Here is a 19219-nt window from a genome sequence, read left to right as displayed (position 1 = left end):
GTGAGCACAACAATGGCCCTATGAATTGCCACAGACTATCCCCCTTTTGGGTCTCCTATCTGTGTGGAACGGGTCTCTGGTTGCAGGTGGACAAGGAGTCAGCGAATGACAAACAGAAGCGACGCAAGAGATTGTGCAGAATCTGAATGCAATTTGTCAAATCAAGCATCAAGCTTTTTATACAGAAGAAAATAGGGAAGTTGGGTGACACAACTTTGGCAAGGTACAAAGAGGTTACTGGATTCTTACACAAAACAGAGGAATGTAAACACAAAAGTACTGGCAGGAACCAACTGGGATAAAATTCAATGTTAACAACTGGGATCAAAAACAGCTCCACCTAAGGTCCACTTAATCTTAGAAGCCAGGGTCAAGGGCTTCATGCCCTTGCCATAGTTCTTATTCTAGTCTATTGTATAGTCCACCTTCCCCCTAGGCCATTGTAAATACTTGTGTATGGGTGTAACTCAGCTATCTATACTTCTAAGTATCTACTCTGGTTCCTTCTTAGATCACAAACTTCCTTCTTCCTAGATAATGGTAAATTCCTGTGTAGGGCAGTGACTTAGCTATCCATGCCCAGGGTCGATCAAGGACTGCCTAAAATCTAACTTAGCTATATGTCAAAATATCAATCCTTAAGAGCACTTGTAATAAAGCAATATTAAAGGAAAGCACACAGATCTGTTTACCAACTAAAGCAAGGACATTGGAGCATTCTTTATACAGGATGCCACGATTCCAGGAGACTAAGTGTCCATGAACTTTTCGCCTCAGGACAGCGCCCAGGTTTTCGGGGCCTGTCGAGCTTGTCACTACTGGAGTAGATGTAGCAGTGAATTGCAGAGTTTTATCTGCATTGTCAGCCTCCTGAAGCTCCTGAGTCTTGGGAGCCTCCCACCTCTTTCCAGGATAAAATGTTCTAGTTCCCATGATGTATGTGCCTGACCAGTTTACAAGGAAGTTAGTTGAATTCTGAGTCCTTTGTCTGTGCTGTTCAGTAAATAGTGTTTCCCTGTAAACAAACTCAAAGATTGGGGTCAGTCCCCAGCACCCATGTAAAACGCTGAGCACTGGGGCTGGAGAGATGGCTCAGTGGGCAGGAGCACTGGCTGCTCTTCCAGGCGGCTTGATTTCAGTTCCCAGCACCCACATGGCAGCTCATAACTGTCTGCAATTCCAGTCCCAGGGGATTTTACTCTCTTTTCTGACTTCTGTGGATACTGTTTCACATGGTTTATACAAATCAAGTGGGCAAACACTCATACACATTTAAAAATAGAAAAACTAAACATGATGCTGTAAATTTGTAATCTCAGAGCTGGGAAGGCAGAAACAGGAGGATCCCCAAGGCTTGCTGACTGGCCAGTCTCGGCCATTTGGCAAGTTTCAGACCAGCGAGAGGCTTTGTCTGAAAAGACTGTGGAGGTGTCTCTGTGGACAAAGCACTTGCACACAAGCATGCAGACCTGTGTTCAAATACCCAGAACCCATACAAAGCTGAGCACAGAAACTCACTCCTACAATCCTGGCACTCCTAATGTGTGATGGGTGGCAGAGACAGGAAGGGTCAGAAGCTTACAGAGCTAGCTGGAAGTATGTAGCAGAGAAATGACAGAGACAATGTCTCAAGGCATTGTCCAAACGATGTCAAGGACAGACATATGAGGTTGTCGTGTGATTCCTGCTCTCCTGTTATAGCATGTATGTGATCACACCCAGACTTATGAATAAGCACACACATACATACACACACACACACACACACACACACACACACACACACACACACACACGAAGGGAGAAGAAACACAAGGTTTTGGGTTTTGTTATTGTTTTGTTATGCGGGGTGTGAGGCTCTTGTGAGGAGTGAGAAGCAGCTAAGCTTCCCTAAGCTATCTGTGCATGGATGTTAGCTATCTGTGCAGCCTCTCAGCCCTGTATGTAAGAATCTACTCATCTGTGAGAAGGGATATTTCTGCCAGATTCCAAGATGACTAATATTAGTGCTGGTGCCTAGGACTGTGGAGACTGCCTTTATCCATGATGAGTTTTATCTGTCTGTCCATCCATCCATCTATTTCTTTATTTTTAGTATATATATATATATATATATATATATATATATTTGGGAATGTGTGTGCCATGGTCTTGGCAACAAGTGCTTTTTGTCCCCCTGAGATGTCCTGACAACTCCTAAGACTGGGTCTTGCTGAATGAGCAAGAGATTTCCAGGCAGAAGGTAGTGGAGAAAGACTTAAAAGCAGAGAAATAAAGGAACAAGAAGAGTTTAATGGTCACTAGAAAGGGAAAGGCACCTCAGGCCACAGGCAAAAATCAGTACAAAAACAAGGCAAGCTAGACAGGCAAAGGGAAAACGGTTTAGGTTGCAAGACGGCTGGAAGCTGATATACCTGCAAAGCTGCATCAGAGCTGAGCCACCAGGAACTGGCCAGGATCAGCACCACTCAGGAGATGACCACAGGCTGTTATTTGTTTGGTTACCATGTCATTTCCATATGATGTGAATTACAAAGTCACCTGCTGCCAACATGTTTCTCACATTAGAATAGATCCAGAAAAGCCCTTTAAGGATGAAGGGAACCACTAAACTGATTTCCAGAGTGGTTGTACCAGCTTGCAATCCCACCAGCAATGTCGGAATGTTCCTTTTTCTCCACATCCTTGCCGGAATCTGCTGTTACCTGAGTTTTTGATCTTAGCTATTCTGACTGGTGTGAGGAAGAATCTCTGGGGTGTTTTAATTTGCATTTCCCTGATGACTAAGTACTACCTGAGGACCCAACTATACCACCTCTGGGCATATACCCAGAAGATGTTCCAACATATAACAAGGACACATGTTCCATTATGTTCACAGCAGCCTTATTTATAATAGCCAGAAACTGGAAAGAACCCAGATGTCCTTTAACAGAGGAATGGATACAGAAAATGTGGTACATTTACACAATGGAGTACTACTCAGCTATTAAAAACAATGAATTCATGAAATTCTTAGGCAAATGAATGGAACTAGAAAATATCATCCTGAGTGAGGTAACCCAATCACAAAAGAACACACATGATATGCACTCACAGATAAGTGGATATTAGCCCAGAAGCTCTGAATACCCAAGACATAATTTCACAGACTACATGAAGCTCAAGAGGAAGGAAGATCAAAGTGTGGATACTTTGGTCCTTCTTAGAAGGGGGAACACAATATTCATGGGAGGAGATACACAGACAAAGTGTGGAGCAGAGACTAAAGGAAAGGCCATCCAGAGACTGCCGCATCTGGGAATCCATCCCATATATAGTTACCAAACCCAGACACTATTGTGGATGCCAACAAGTGCTTGCTGACAGGAGCCTGATATAGCTGTCTCCTGAGAGGCTCCACCAGTACCTGACAAATACAGGGGTAGGTACAACCATTGACCTGAGCACAGTGTCCCCAATGGAGGAGCTAGAGAAAGGACCCAAGGAGCTGAAGGGGTTTGCAACCCCATATGAACCAACAATATGAACCAACCGGTACCCCCAGAGCTCCGGGGACTAAACCACCAACCAAAGAGTACACATGGAGGGAGCCATATCTCCAGCCGCATATGTAGCAAAGGAAGGCCTTGTTGGGCATCAGTGGGAGGAGAGGCCCTTAGTCCTGTGAAGGTTCAATGCCCCAGTGTAGGGGAATCCCAGGACAGGGAAGCAGGACTGGGTGGGTTGGTGAGCAGGGGGAAAGGAGATGGGATAAGAGATTTTCAAAGGGGAAATGAGGAAAGGGGATAACATTTGAAATGTAAACAAAGAAAATATCTAATAAAAAAATTTAAAAAACCAAAAGGACGAAGAAAAATGCTATGGTGTGGATATGAAATGGCCCTGTAGACTCACACGGTGGAGCTTTTGGCCCCTGCTGGTGCTGTGTCTGGGGAGATTGTGGGATCTTTGAATGAGCTTGAGCATTCTCTTGCTTACTTGTCTTGTTGCTATGACAAGTACGTGACAAACTTTCTCATTTTTTATTCATCCTACCACCCCAACCCATGGAATGGTACAGCCCACACTTAGGGTGATCTTCCTACATCAGTTAACCTGATCTGGAAACTCCCTGACAGACAGACATACCCAGCACTTTATTTCCTAGGTGATTCCAGACCACCAAGTTGATGGTCACTAGTAAGCTTCACAAGGCCTCTAGCCACATTCCACGTCCACCTCAAGCTTTCTGCTTCCACAATGACCAGCTTCAGGTTCCCTGCTCTACAGGCCCAACTGCACTAGAGAGGCCTGCCAAGGAAACCTCAGAAAGTTACCTGGTTCTTTGCTTCATCTCTTCCTCTTAATTACAAAGTGCCTCTTGTAAGTGGTCAGAAATACACAGCCCATCCCTCAGGCCATTAGAGTAAACTCCAAGATGAGGGGATATCAGAGTCTAGGCCTAAGCATGAGTCTTGGCCCTTCTCTTCTGGGGTAGAGAACAGCTATGGGGAGAAGGAATCTGGAGACCTAGGAAAAATACCTAGCCTTGTCCTTGAAAGGCCTTACCTTGTTTGAGCTGAAGCTCATGGGGTGTCTTGCTATGGGGCCAAGCACAGGACTTGGCCCCCTACATGCACAAAGGGGGTACAGAAGCCAAGAAGGAGCAAAGCAGTCCCCCCTTGCTTCTCCCTATACCCTTCAGACCTTTCTCTACACACCAGAAGAGCCTGACCCATACAGGGCCTCACAGAGTTTCCAACCATAAGACAAACCTGTGCTTGAGAGAAGCACACACAACCAGGCATATCCATAGAGACTTGTAGTTCCAGCACTAAAGGGACTCAGGGGGGTTGCTGTAAGGTCAAGTTTAGCTTTGGTTACGTAGTGAGCACCAGGTTTGGCAAGATTATATAACAAGACCAGGTTTCAAAACTAAAACTAAAACAAACAAAAAACCAGGAAGGGTGAAATTCAAGATCGATGACTGTGGTGGTTCACACTTGTAATCCCAGAGCTCAAGCTGAAGCAGGAGGATTGCCATGCATTTGAGAGATGCTTGGGCTACAGAGTGAGGCCCTGTCTCAGAGAAAGAGAAGAGAGAGAGAAAGCCACATTTCCTGGGCTCATCCCCAGACAGCAGCCCAGATGAGCACTGAACCCTTGAAAGAGGTGCAGTTGTAAATTTCCACACTGCTGTCTCCTGTTTCTTAATTTAAAGGCAGAATGACTCTCTCCTCTTGGGACCAACTCCTAGAGGCAAAAATTCCCCTGTAGCCTATCTTTCCATGGCTGGCAAGGAGGACAGTTGAACAGATGTTTTCTTGTCCCTGCGGTTCCTGCTGTGCTTGCCTGGTCACCTGTTTATGTTCCTTCAGGTTATGCTGATTTTAGGATTCCTGACCAGTGTTGGCCCCTTGTTGGACACTTGTTCTGTGAGCACAGCAGACAGTATCTTCATCAGAGCATCCCTGAGTGCTTGCAGGTGACTGTAGACATTCCCAATATCAGAGGGCTGGTGGGGAGAGCCACTGGACCCTTACTGGATCCCAGCCACTTTCTCCTGCACCTCCCAGCCAGCTGGACATAGCTCCACTCTTGGCCTTGTGATCTCAGAAGGTTCTAGAACATACCGTAAAAAGATGAACTGACATGAGGACCCCTTTTTGTGGCTAAGAGGACATCATCATATCTGTACCAGGGTAAGATGTTTTAGTAGTGTGGCTGCTTTTGGGGTCACCCACACTCCTGGAACTTATCACCCGTGCTCTATAAGTGAGCCCAATAAACTCAAAGGTTCACCAACCTGGACTCTGGTTGGCTCATACTTTGGTTTGTCATTTGTATTCTATGAGGGCAGGGCAGACAGTTGCTTACATCTCTCCAGGGAAAGAATTCTTGTAACACCCCTCCACTGAAGGGGCTCACAAAGAGGCATAGGGGGGGATAAAGGAAAAAAATTACACACGCATTGGTTACTTTTCTGTTGCTATGATAAAACACTGTGACCTAAGCAATTTAATGAAGAGAGAGTTTATTTTGGCTTCTGGTTCCAGATGGGTAAGAGTCCATGATAGCAATGTGAAAGAGAATTGGGGGTGGTACCATACTTTGAAACCTCAAAGCCTCAACACTACTGGCTACTTCCTACAGCAAGGCTGAACCTCCTGAACCTCCCCAGACAGCAATGCCAACTGGGCATCAGGTGTGCAAATTCCAGAGTCTATGGGGAACTCAACACTCACTCAAACCACCTCAATTTGCCTCCAAATACTGCTACATGTTGAGGTGTTAGGAGCCAGGGTTTCAGCACACAGATTTGGGGCAGACATGACTGACTCATTCTGTGACATGGCGTTGTTGAGACTACCAGCCTCAGAAACCTAAGTGCCAAAACAGAGGAGCAATTCTGCTGGGGAGGGTGGGACTTCCGAGGCTTCCCAGAGACACAAGAGAAAGCAGGGACAGTTTTGTGTTAGAAGTGGTCAGGTATGATAGTGCTATCGTTCAAATCTGGGCTTTGGTGGATGAAGCTGGACCAAGTCACTAAACGGAATATTTATCCACAGCTTGAAGGACAGGCAGCAGAGAATGACATTGAACTCATGAGTTTCCTGCTGCTACCTCCGCAGTGCTGGGATTACAAGTGTGTGCCCCTATGCACAGCTCTTTTCTGTCCACATCTTTTGCCCATTTGGCTAAGCTGTTGATTTTCTTGTTATTGGGTATAAGGAATTCTTGGTACATTCTGCATAAAAATCCTTTATCTGATTGGTAATTTGCAAATATTTTCTTGTCCCTGGATGTCTTTTTATTCTCTTTAACTTTTAAAAATTTGAATTTGTTTGTTTATTTATTTGTGTGTGTGTCTGTTGTAACTGTGTCCCACAGCATATGTGTGTGGAGGTCAAATGACAACTTCTGTTAGGCAATTGTTTTCCACCATGTGGGCCTTGGGGATTGAACTCAGGTCATCATGTTTAGCAGTAAGCACCTTTACCTGCTGAGCCATCTGGTCAGCCTTGATAGTATTATAAATTGTATCCATAAGTTTAATTTCTGAATATTACTGCTATAGAAATACAACATAATTTTTACTTTTCTTGAAATCTGGTAATTGGTAAAATTCACTAATTATTCCTAATAACTTTGGTAGGCTTTTCCATGCATGTTCTTGTCTGTGAAACTGCACCTGTCATTTTTCAGCTGGGATGCCTGGTATTTCATTTCCTTACTTTTCTGTGTTTCCGAAATAAAGGCGACAGAAGTGGCATTCGCAGGATGCTCCAGGTCCTGGGAGCACTCTCAGGGTGACCCTCAACCTGGGAGCACTGTCCTTCATCCTCTGGCACCTGCTTTGTTTGTTGCTCAGTGGGTACTTTTCTCTCTGTCCTCCTAGGCTCTTTCTGCATCCCTTTAGCTGATGCTCCTCCTTCCTTCAGTGGGTTATGTGAGAGACTCACTGAGAGATGCTTTTAGATGAAAATCACCTGGCGCCCCTGAGGAAGATGCTGCTGCCCTGGGTTCATGCTCTGGCTTTATATAGATTGATACTTGCATTTTTAACACTGATTTCGGTTTCTAAAGATTTGTTTATTTTTTTTTTTGTATGAGTGGCTTGCTTTCATGACTATATGAACAATCTATGCATACCTGGTGTTTTCAAAGGCCAGAAGAGAGGATACCCTGGAACTGGAATGAAAAGTAACTGTGAGTGGGTGCTGGGAGCCAAATCCAGGTCTTTGGTGTTTTTAACTGCTGAGTCATATCTCCAGCCCCACATGCTTTTGTTTTGTTTTGTTTTGTTTTGTTTTTTGCTTGAGACAGGGTCTCACTATGTAGCTCTGCCTGGCCTGGAATTCACTAGGTAGACAAGGCTGAACTCTCTGAGATCCACCTGCTTCTGCCTCCTACAGGCTGGGATTAAAGGTGTATGATACCACATCCAGACAGTTTTGGTTCAAAACTTTTGTCTAGCCAGCTGCAGTACAGCATTTGGAAATCTGAGGCAAGCAGAGGCCAACCTGAAATAGACCACAAGAAATAGACCACAGGAAAGACCTGGAAAGCAAAACAAGACCTTATCTCAAAAAAACAATAGCTTTACATCTAGGTTTACAAGCCAAGCTGGCTTGCTGGCTTCATAGTGTGGATTAGAATGTGTTCTCTCTACTATATTCTGCGGAACCGATGTTCTTTCTAAACTGTTTCTAGAACTTACCAGGAGAACCATTTGAGCCTGAGGTTTCTCAGTGGAAACGTTTTATTTAGACTTCTTTAATAAGCAAGGGCTAACTGTTCAGGTTGTCAATTTCCCCTCTGGGAAAACTTTAGTCATTTGCTTCATTCATGGATTTGTTTGAACCAGGCCTGGTGGCACAAACCTGTAATCACAGCACTCAGAAGGTGCAGACAGGAGGTTCATGAGTTCAGGACCATCCTCAGCTATCTAGGGATTTCGAGACCCTGTTCCAAAATAAAGCAGTGACAACAAAGGGTTAACTTCGTTTTGCTACATTTAATGCAATGAAAGTCATTGCTGACATCACTTGTGAGTTTGAACTCTGTAGAGCTGTAGTGATTGCCTCCTTGTTCGTGCCTGGGACTAATAACTTGTGTCTTCTGGCTTTTGTTCCCAATATGCCAGATGTGCATCAACTCCACTTGTCTTCTTAAGATGCATGATTTGTGATCTCTTCTATCCCCTATACATTTCCTCTCCCTACCTTGCTTACTTAAAATTAATTTTCTTCTGATATCTAAAGGAAAGTGCTGCTTTCTTTTCTAATATAGAAACAGTGCTGTGGTTTCCCCTAAACGCTGCTTCAGCTTCATTCCACAGAGCATTATAGGCTTTATTTTCATTTACTGCAAAGGACTGTGGGATTTCCTCTCTTATTTCGTCTCTGAAGCATGGGTTATTTGGCTGCATTTAGTCTACAAACATAAAAGTTTCAAGATCTATTTAAAAAAAAAATCCAAAGATTTTATTTTATTTTAATAAATAAATGCCAAGGCCATGAGTTTGGTTCATTCCCTCACTAGCTCTTAACTTATTTAACCATTTAATTAGTCTACCACTTGGTTAGTTTCCTCTCTTCAGTCCTGGCCCACCTCTTTCTTAGCGTCTTCCTCATCGTCTTCCTGAGTTCATCTACCTGTTCATTTCCAGTTTTCTCCTCAGTCCATCTCCTCCTCTTCTAGGTCTGTCACCCCTCTTGTCTCTCATTGCCCTCATCGAGTCTCTCTTTTATCTCTTACTATTTCCCAGAATCCTCTCTCTTTCCCTGCCAGTGTCCCACCTCCTATTTCCTGCCTCAGCTCATTGACCAGCAGCTTTTTTATTGATAGGTAATGTTTATAAGAAATTCTCTCTACATTCCCCCCTTTTAGTCCAATAAAAGTCTCTTTCCCTTGCATCAATAAATTATATACAATATTAACAATTATGAAAAACGTCAGGTAAGAATTATATTTACGATGTCTAGTCCATTTGTATTTGGCAACTTTGAAGAAAGTACTCTATTATCTATCTCCATGAGTTAGATTTCTGTACTTACATCATTTTCTATCATAACTTGTAACACTTTCTATCATAGCTTATAACATTTTTCTAAATCCTAAAAATTTAAGCTTAATTGTGAGACTGTCTAGTCTTCAACCCCATCAGAGATCTGAGAAGTAATAAATATTACCAGAGTATGCAGGAAGTATAGAGCAAGCAGCTTGCACAACTGTTGAAATGACAGAGAAAGCTAGCTTCCTAGACAGTCCCCCCAAATGTCCCTGAGTCATAGGAGAATCATCCTCAGCCTTCTGTCCCAACGCATGACAGACGTTTTGTGAAGCAGGAATCCTGAAAGGCTCACCTACCTTGTCCTTGCGAAGCTTGGCAGTCATTGTCCTCACTGAGTCTTGTTCATTCCTTTTGGACATTATTTTGTCTGCAATTGATGCAAGGGCGTTTCAAAGATTTTTGTTTTATTTTTAGTTGTGTGTATATGAGCATGTCTCTGTGTGGGTATGTGTGTGAGTACAGTGTCCAAGGAGGCCACAAAAGGTTACAAACAATTGTGAACTACCTGTCATGGGTGCTGTGAACAGAACTGGGATTCTTTGTAAGAGCAGCAAACATTCTCAACCTCTTGAGCCATTTCTTGCACCCCCAGATTTCTCTCTTGTTTCAAGTTTAACTCTAGTTTTACCAGAAATCATACTTTTTATTATTTTAATAAATTCAGACTTGTTTTCTGGTCTAAAATATAGCCTGTTCTTGTAAATGTATGATATGCAACTTCCATATTCTGTTGTTGTCTAATATATGTCTTAATAAACATAATTGGGTGATAGGGTCTTTTACACCTTCACTACATTTTTATTTTTCTATTGAATACTAAGAGAGGGATGAAAAGATCTCCAGGTATAATTTGGTATTTGTTTTATTTTTTATGGTTCCATTTTGGCTTCAAGTATAATTTAGCTCTGAAACGAGTCAGTAAACTTCCAGGGTTATATCTTCTTTTATGAAACGACCCCCATGCCCCTGGGAAGGTCCCTGTTTCCCTCCTGGGGTCCTTTACAATATCCTGACAGCTATGTGAGCTCTTGCTCTGCCTGGCAGTGGAGAGGTTTTTGCTGCCCCTCCTGAGCTCAGACATGTTAAGTCCATTTCTTTCTGGAAGTAGCTGCATGAGATGCCTGTATTGATCTGTCCTGAGTCTCGGAGTCTCTGCAGCTCTCTGTCGATTGTTCTCTGTGCAGATCTCTCCTCCATGGTTCTGTTCACTGAAAATTCAAGCCTTTTTGCTCTCCTCAGCTCAGGGAACCATGGTCTTTGCCTCAGTTCCCCTTCTTTGTGTTGCAGCCCAGAAACTCTCCTGACAGCAAACAGAGACAATTACAGGGTTCTCACTGCTTGCTGCTTGTCTCCCAGGGTGAGCTGGCTTTCTTCCCCTGATACCTGATGCCCTGAAAACTGCTGCCTAACCTATTTTTCTGGATTAAAAATAAAAGTATGCAAGTTGTTCTGTAAACATCTGCTTTGTTGCTTCTCCCTGCTGCACAGCGTCCCATAGTGAATATCCATCACCGTTTGCTTATTCATTTCTCTAAAGAGGAATAATTAAGCTACCAACTACTGCTACACAAATAACGGTGCAACAGACAGTCTGAAGTGTGCTCCCCTGTGAGCCCCAGTGAGAGTGTTTACCGAACAGACTCCAAGGGAACTCATTAGGGGTGTCTTTTGACTTCCTTAGGCAAGCCTATCATGTCTCAGAGATCCTATACCGTCTGTCTCCCATTCAGTGCTTTCCCTCTCTACAGCAATCACCTGCACTTGTTATCCCCACTTTCTAATCGTTATTCTGATAAACACAAGTGGAATCTCAATGTTGTTCAATTTCTCCTCTTATTGGTGAGTTTGAGAGCCCCTTGATGTATCTGGGAGCACTTGGGATTTACCTTTATGCTTTCAATTTACAAGAGAGATTCATTTAACTGTAGCTTCTTTATTCCTTTTGATATTTCACAGTTATTTATATGTTGTGTGAATATGAATCATTTATTGGATTTGGACATTGTAAACATTTCATCTTCCATCTCTTACCCTCAGCTTGATGCAAATGACCCCCAAACCACACTCTTCAGGGCTGTGTTGCTCAGTCACTGAGATAATAGGCGTGACAGAGAGCAATGTCTGGAACACATTAAGTATTCAAACATGTCACGTAACATTTTCAGCGTTCAAGAAGTCCACTGATCTAGGCATGGGGTTACAAGCCTGTAATCCCAGCCGCACTGGAAAGGCTGAGGATCCTGGGCACAAGATCAGCCTGGACTGCATAGTGAGAACCTGTCTTTAAAAACAGCAGTAGCAGCAACAAAAATAATGCAACCTAAAGATATGCGGGAAATGTATCTGGGCTCTCTGAATCCTTACAAACATGAAGGCACCTGTGCCACTGTGAGCCTAGGCAAAAAAAAAAAAAAAAAAAAAACAAAAAAAAAACGACAGAGTAGGCTTTTGCTGGCAACATAGAGATCATCTCCTTGAATGTAAGGCTCTGAGCACTGGCATCAGAAGCCTAAGGCGTTCACAGGAGCTACTGAAGTTCAAGTTGGAATTCCTTATAGAGTCTATACTAAGGACATTTGGTTGCATTTGGTTGAATTCCTAGCCTTCACCACACCCCCTTTTATAGTTTTCTGCCAAAGTCACCATCTCTGCTCTCCACGATGGGAGAGTATCATCCTTAGTCATCAGGACAAGGAGACTCTCTCCTTACTCACCTGAATGATGTGATGGCCTCTTCCCTATTCACCTTATGAGAAAGTCTTTTTTTTTTTTTTTCTTTCCCAAATCAACAATGGCTAGGCCACAAGGGCCTATACTCTAGGAACTTCCTCATCTTGTGAAACTCTTGTGCACATCCCTGTTCATCCAGGATGCCCGACATTCCTGAAACCTGACTCTTTCACACCCTTCCCCTTCATGCTAATAGTGAATTAGCTAATTATGTCAGGCTGTGAGGTTGAGCAATCCACCAATGGGGTGAGGCACAGTCACTGCTTGGGTTAGGATAGAAACAAGGTGAGCTTCCTGCCTGAAGCATGCTTGCTCATCTGGTTTGGGTCTTGGCTCACGCTTTTGCAGAAGTAAAGATTGCCTTACCAAATTTACTTTCACTTTGTTCATCTGTTTCTTTGTACGACACCAGGAATATCCTTTTCCAACAACCTGTGAAGGGCAACACCTTCCCTGCTCACTTGGATGGGGTAGGATTTTAGTGGTTCATCTAAACAGAACATCTTACCCACTCACCTGGTTGGGAAAACACGTCCCCCCGTCATGTAGGGCTACATTTTTGTTTACATCTCTCCACTCCTGAGAATCTGTGGTGACATATTCACCACATTAGGAGCCTGTGATGCTCCTAATGATGCTCCTAATGTCCTTCCCTAGGTGGGAACCTGCCTTTCTGGCCCACCTGAGTTGTTTTTCCTCTCCACGAGCCCCAGTTTTTTCATGTACAACATGCCTTTCTGTCCTCTGCCAGGCTGCCTTAGTCTGCTGGGTACCTCTCTGCTGTGATTGGCTTACTAAGTGGCTCTACTTTCAACCTTCCCACTGTTTCCCAACACCTAGGCACCTGCTCAAGCCTTCCCAGGTGAATCACTGCACAGGTGACTTCCTGATCATAATTTGGCAAACACAAAACAGACATTGAATTCAATAGTAGTTATTGGACCAACCGTATTAGGAATTGCTGATCTGTTTTTTAATTAAAACATTTCTTGTATCTATATGTACAAGTTATATATAACCCTTTGTTATATACAATATAACCTTTTAAGGTGTTATATACATACACACACACACACAAATACATACATATATGCTCTATTTCCAATAAATATAAGCTATTTGAGAAATTGAATTTTAGAGAGCAGTTTGTGGAGAATTGTTCAATTTCAAATACGAGCCTTCCACAATGCCTTCCTCAACTTAAACTTTAACCCAAAAGTTTCTTTTTTCCACTAAATTGTTTTTGTTATGTATTTGTCACAACGATGAGAAAAAATAAAATGCATATTAACTATTCTTTAAAAACCTCTTAGTGGTTGGCCTGTTTGATGTTAGATAAATGTTTCCATCTAACAGAACACAGCTCCACAGGTGGTATGAACGCAGTAAGAGAAATAACTCTAATGCTTCCCCCTGACCCTGTACAGATTCATTCTGCACATTCTGCCATTTACCAAAAGCACAAATAGGCTGAAATCCTCAAAGATGTCGTCATGAGTGTATTTGAATAAGCTTACCTGTCATGCTTTGGCTTTGTCTGGTCCTGTCTTTTTTCTTTTTCTTTCTCTCTCCTCCCTCCCCCTTTCCTTCCTTCCTGATAAGGCTGATCTCAAACTCACAGTCCTCCTCAACGATTTTTTTTTTCAAGAGCTAGAATTACCAGTGTGTATCACCAGGACTGGCAACTTTACCTAAATTAAAGATTTATTTATTTACTATTTTATGTATTTGAGTGATCTATCTCCATATACATCTGCATGTGACAAGAGGGCATCAGATCACATTTTAGATGGTTGTGAGCCACCATGTGGTTGCTGGGAACTGAACTTAGGATTTCTGGAAGAGCAGCCAGCACTCCTAATCGCTGAGCCATCTCTCCAGCCCCCCTCTTACCTAAATTAAATGTCAACTAAAAAATGAGGAAAATTGACGTTTTTATTTTGCCTTCACTGGTTTCTTCTCTGTTGTTCTTCCTTTATATGGGTCTGAGTTACTGATGTTATCACTCACCCCATCATAAGAACTTGCTTCAGTATCTTGGGGCTGGGAATATATTTCAGTCGGTATAGTGCTTGTCTCCCATGCATGCAAACCAGGTTTAGATTCCAGCACTTCAAAACACAACTAAACAAAGCTAAAAGGGGAATGAAGAACTTCTTTCAATGCTCCTGGCAGGCTGGGTCCACTGTGTGTGTTCCCATTGCCTTGTGAGGATTTTTAAGGACATAGTCAACCCCAGCATGGAGGTGGCTATGTCTCTCGACATTTCACTCCATATCACTGTCTTATTTGTGCCATTTCTAAAACAAAGCTGTAAATAATTGTCTTTGCTTTCTGTGTGAAATACTTTCCTCTTCTTTCAAGAGTTTTAGAAAATGTCTCTTTGGTTTGGTTTTGCATTTATCCTGCCTAATGTTTCCTGTACCTTTCGTTTGACATCTAATAGTAATTGGGAGGAATTCTGAGCCGGATGCTTCAGATGTTTCTTCTATTCCTCTCTTTATGTACTCTTCTCTTGGTATTCCCGTCAGAAGTACTCACACCTTCTCAGTTGCCCACATAGCTCTCTGTTCATCTCCTCTGTTCTAGTCAGGCCTCTCTGCTCTGCTTTTTTTTTTTTTTTTTTTTTTGAGGGCAGGCCTTCTTAGGAAAAGCATAGCATGTGGTACAGGTTACAGCAGCCTCCCTCTCTGCCTACTATGCATTCCTGGGAAGTGTTTCTTAGATCTTCTCTGAAAGGGTTCTGTAGAGCCCTTGGAGCTGAGTCTCTTGTACTTCATCAACTAGGGGCCAGGTTGTTCTGCTGTGGTTTCTGCTTTGCTGAATTAATGATTCTTTGTTTTCTTCCGTCTGTCTCTCTAGTTTATCTGGAAGTGGCATTTCCCTGGTGACCTCGATTCTCTGACATATCCTTAGATCGGCTGATTTTTCTAGGTGTTTTATCAGCATATTACTGTGGTTGCTAGGACAGAGTGTCCCCATTAATTATCTTTTTGAGCATGCCATCTGTTTCCTACTGGGATCCCGACTAACACAGTAATTGGTAGCAGAAGTGGTCCCAGGAAACAGACTTTTGGAGTGGGATTCTAGTACAGAGAGATGAGCACATGGGTATCCTTGCTGGAGCGAGTGAAACATTGGGAGTTGGTATCACATGGGGACAAACTCCCTTCAGTGATGGCAAGGGACTGCCATAGCAGAAGGATAATGGAGTAGATAAGAGCTAAGGCACTTCGTTGTTATGATAGTAGATGTCTACTGAAGAGAATGGGATGGCCATTTGTGTCATTTCTGGGAGCTATACACACAGGACTTGGCATTTCCAGCCTTGGGTATGCCAGAAACCTCTGGCCAAAGGTTTGTTTGTTTGTTTTTTGAGACAGGGTTTCTCTGTGTAGCCTTGGCTGTCCTGGAACTCACTCTGTAGACCAAGCTGGCCTCGAACTCAGAAATCCACCTGCCTCTGCCTCCCAAGTGCTGGGATTAAAGGCATGCGCCACCACTGCCCATGGCCAAAGACTTCTAAGAGCACACCTCCAGACAAACAAAGCGGTTCATGGCTCACTTTTTTACAGGAGAACCCAGATCATAGAAATTGCAGAGTGGCTTTAAGAGAGCAGTATAGTGAGCTAACAAGATGTCTCAGCTAGTAAAGGTGCCTGCGTCCAAGCACAATCTGAGTTTGATCCCCAGAACCAGTGTGGTAGAAGAAGAGAACCAATTCTTATAAGCTGCTGTTCTCTGACACATGGCCATATGCAGTATGGCAAGCATCACTCACAGATAAACACTGCTGTGGAATAGATTTTCCCTTGGGAGATCACACACACACACACACACACACACACACACACACACACACCCCTCTGCTTGCACCAGAAAAAGAACCCAATAGAGACCACAGTTACAATTGAAATAAAGTCCAATTTGGTGAGCTGATGAGTTCTTATTGAGGTTACTTACAGCAATATAGGTGATGGATTAGTTACAAGGATCAAAGATGACTCAAAAGCAATTGCATTACTGAAAAGCCCACCCCAACACAAAGGATGCAGTCTTGGAGCTCTCTGCATAACTTGCAGGTAGCGCAATAGTCCAAGAATCCTCTTCTCTTTCCATTGCAGCTCAACTGGTAAGAGTCTCCTCTCCCAGAAGCTACTTAGTCCTTTTAATACTGCTGGGGATGAAATGTAAGAATAAAGTTTCTATTTTCCCAGATATAGGACCTAGATATAGGACCTCCTAAGGCTCATGAGAGAATGTTTTAAGTCATAAAAGTGTCATACAACATACAAGCATGCAAGTACACACACAAAATAAATAAAATATAACAAATAACAAAGATATGAGAAACTCTTTTTTTTTTGTCAAAAGTAGTCATCCCAATAAACTTCGCTGTTTCCCAGAATTCCCTTTTCCCCTTTGAATCTATTAGCTAATCTAACAATGGATTAATCTTCATGTCAAGAATAAAAGACAGCCAGGTGTGGTGGCGCACGCCTTTAATCCCAGCACTCGGGAGTCAGAGGCAGGCCGATTTCTGAGTTCGAGGCCATCCTGGTCTACAAAGTGAGTTCCAGGACAGCCAAGGCTATACAGAGAAACCCTGTCTCTAAAAAACAAAAACAAAACCAAACAAACAAAAAGAATAAAAGACAGATGTCATTTTGGTAAGTGCATTCAGTATCCCTGATTGGGTTCTGGCACACTCTTTTTGCAAAAAGAAATCACCTTGCCAAATTCTTTCACTCTGTTCATGTGTTTCTTTGTGCAACACCAAGATTGTTCTATTCCCAATAAAAAAGACAACATAGGAACATATGGGAGAGGGTTTAGGAAGTGGGATTTTGTCTGGATTGGATGATGCTAGGGAGAAGAGGCAAGTCTATTACTAGACTTCTAGAAATTCTTATGTAGACAGAACAATATGAGGCTGAGGTTAGTCTGGCCCCATAGCTGTCATACTAGGTAGGACTGGAGGCCTGCTTATTTGGTTCAGATGGTATTCTAATTGCTTTCTATTGCAATGATAAACACCATGACCAAAAGCAACCTGAGAAGGAAAGAGTTTATTTGGCTTACATGTTACTCGAACATTGAAAGAATCCAAAACAGGAACTCAAGCAGAATAGGGATCTATAAGGCAGGAACTGAATCAGAAGGCACGGAGAAACACTGCTTACCGCCTTGCTGTCCAGGGCTTGCTAAGTTTGCTTTCTTATCCAACCCAAGACTTACCCACAGTAGGCTGCCCCCTCCCACACACTATCAACAATTGATGGAGAAAATGTCCCATAGATTTGCCTGTAGGCCAATCAGATGGAAGTATTTTTTCAGTTGAGGATCCTGTTTGCCAGATGACTTTAGCTTCTGTCAAGTTGACCACCACCAACAATCACAACCACAAAACCCACCAGTACAAACAGTATTCAGACTGTTCTCCTGTTTTTGCCTAATGTTCACACAGTGGCCTTGCTCAGCTAACCTGTTCATGGTTTGGCAAAATACCAGAGTGAGGACAGCAGACTATGTGCCCAAAGCTACCAAATATTGTGTTGAATCCTGGCTTTTCAGGCTGTGCCCTAGGTAACTCCACCTACAATCAGCATTTGGCTTCATCTTGAGTGTAAATGGACAGGGGGGAAAAAGCTCTCCACTTGTTGAGCACACAGACAATACTACCTGTCCAGCACCATCTATAACACAGACTGAAAATCACTTGTTTGTGCAAGTAAAAGAGTACCACCTATGAATTTATCAAAGTGGATTGTGGACACATGGGTGTATTAAAATAGCAGAAGAGAGAACTGGAGAGATGAATCAGTGGTAAAAGAGCACTCGCTGTTCTTTCAGAGGATCTGGGTTCTATTCCAAGCATTCACACTATGGCTCAAAACTGTAACTCTAATACCAGAAGACCCAATGCCTTTTTTTCTGGCTTTCTCAGGCATCAGGTGTACATGAGGTGCACAGACATACATTCAGGCAAACACACATAGACACACACACAGAAACACACACACAGCCTATAGACTTACTGAATATACTAGACTAACAAAGGATGCACTCCCTCACCCCCCCCCTGTTGGAAATAATATAATAAAAGGTCAAGATGTGAAAATAAAGCAGTTATTTGGAACTTCAAAGCCTGGGTCAAATAGCTCACTTCCTCCACCTCCTAAAGTTTCAGCAATCCTCCACTTCCTAAGGGTTTAGCAATCTTCCAAAACAAGACCACCAACTGGGGACCAAATGTCTTTTTTTTTTTTTTTTCCAAGACAGGGTTTCTCTCTATAGCCCACACTGTCCTGGAACTCACTTTATAGACCAGGCTGGCCTCGAACTCAGAAATGCGCCTGCCTCCGCCTCCCGTGTGCTGGGATTAATGTTTTAAGCACATGAGCTCACGGGGAGTATTTCACAACAATGGGTATGTGGACAATCATGTTACTTCCAACTTCTTTCTTTCTTCTTTTAGTTTTTACTCTTTTTTCTTATAAATTTGTCAAGCTTTTTAATACATTGAGATTAGCAACCCTGCCAGATACATAGGAGGTGTTTTGTCACTTTTAAAATTATTGAGGTAAAAGTTGTATACATGACAACGCACAGATCACAAGTACAAGATGGGTTTTGACAATCTTTTTTTTTCTTTTAAAGAATTATTTATTTTATGTATGTGAGAACACTGTAGCTCTCTTCAGACACACCAGAAAAGGGCATTAGATCCCATTACAGATGGTTGTGAGCCACCATGTGGTTGCTGGAAACTGAACTCAGGACCTCTGGAAGAGCAGTCAGTGCTTTTAACCACTGAGCCATCTCTCTAGCCTGCGTTTTGACTACTACCAGTTATCAGATGATTGGATCTAACAAAAGAAATAGGACCAAACCCTGTATGATGGACAACATGGGCAAAGCTTTGTTGAG

Source organism: Mus musculus, chromosome 7 (genome assembly GCF_000001635.26).
Source record: "Mus musculus strain C57BL/6J chromosome 7, GRCm38.p6 C57BL/6J".
Lineage (NCBI taxonomy): Eukaryota > Metazoa > Chordata > Mammalia > Rodentia > Muridae > Mus > Mus musculus.
Note: the sequence above shows the minus strand (reverse complement) of the source record.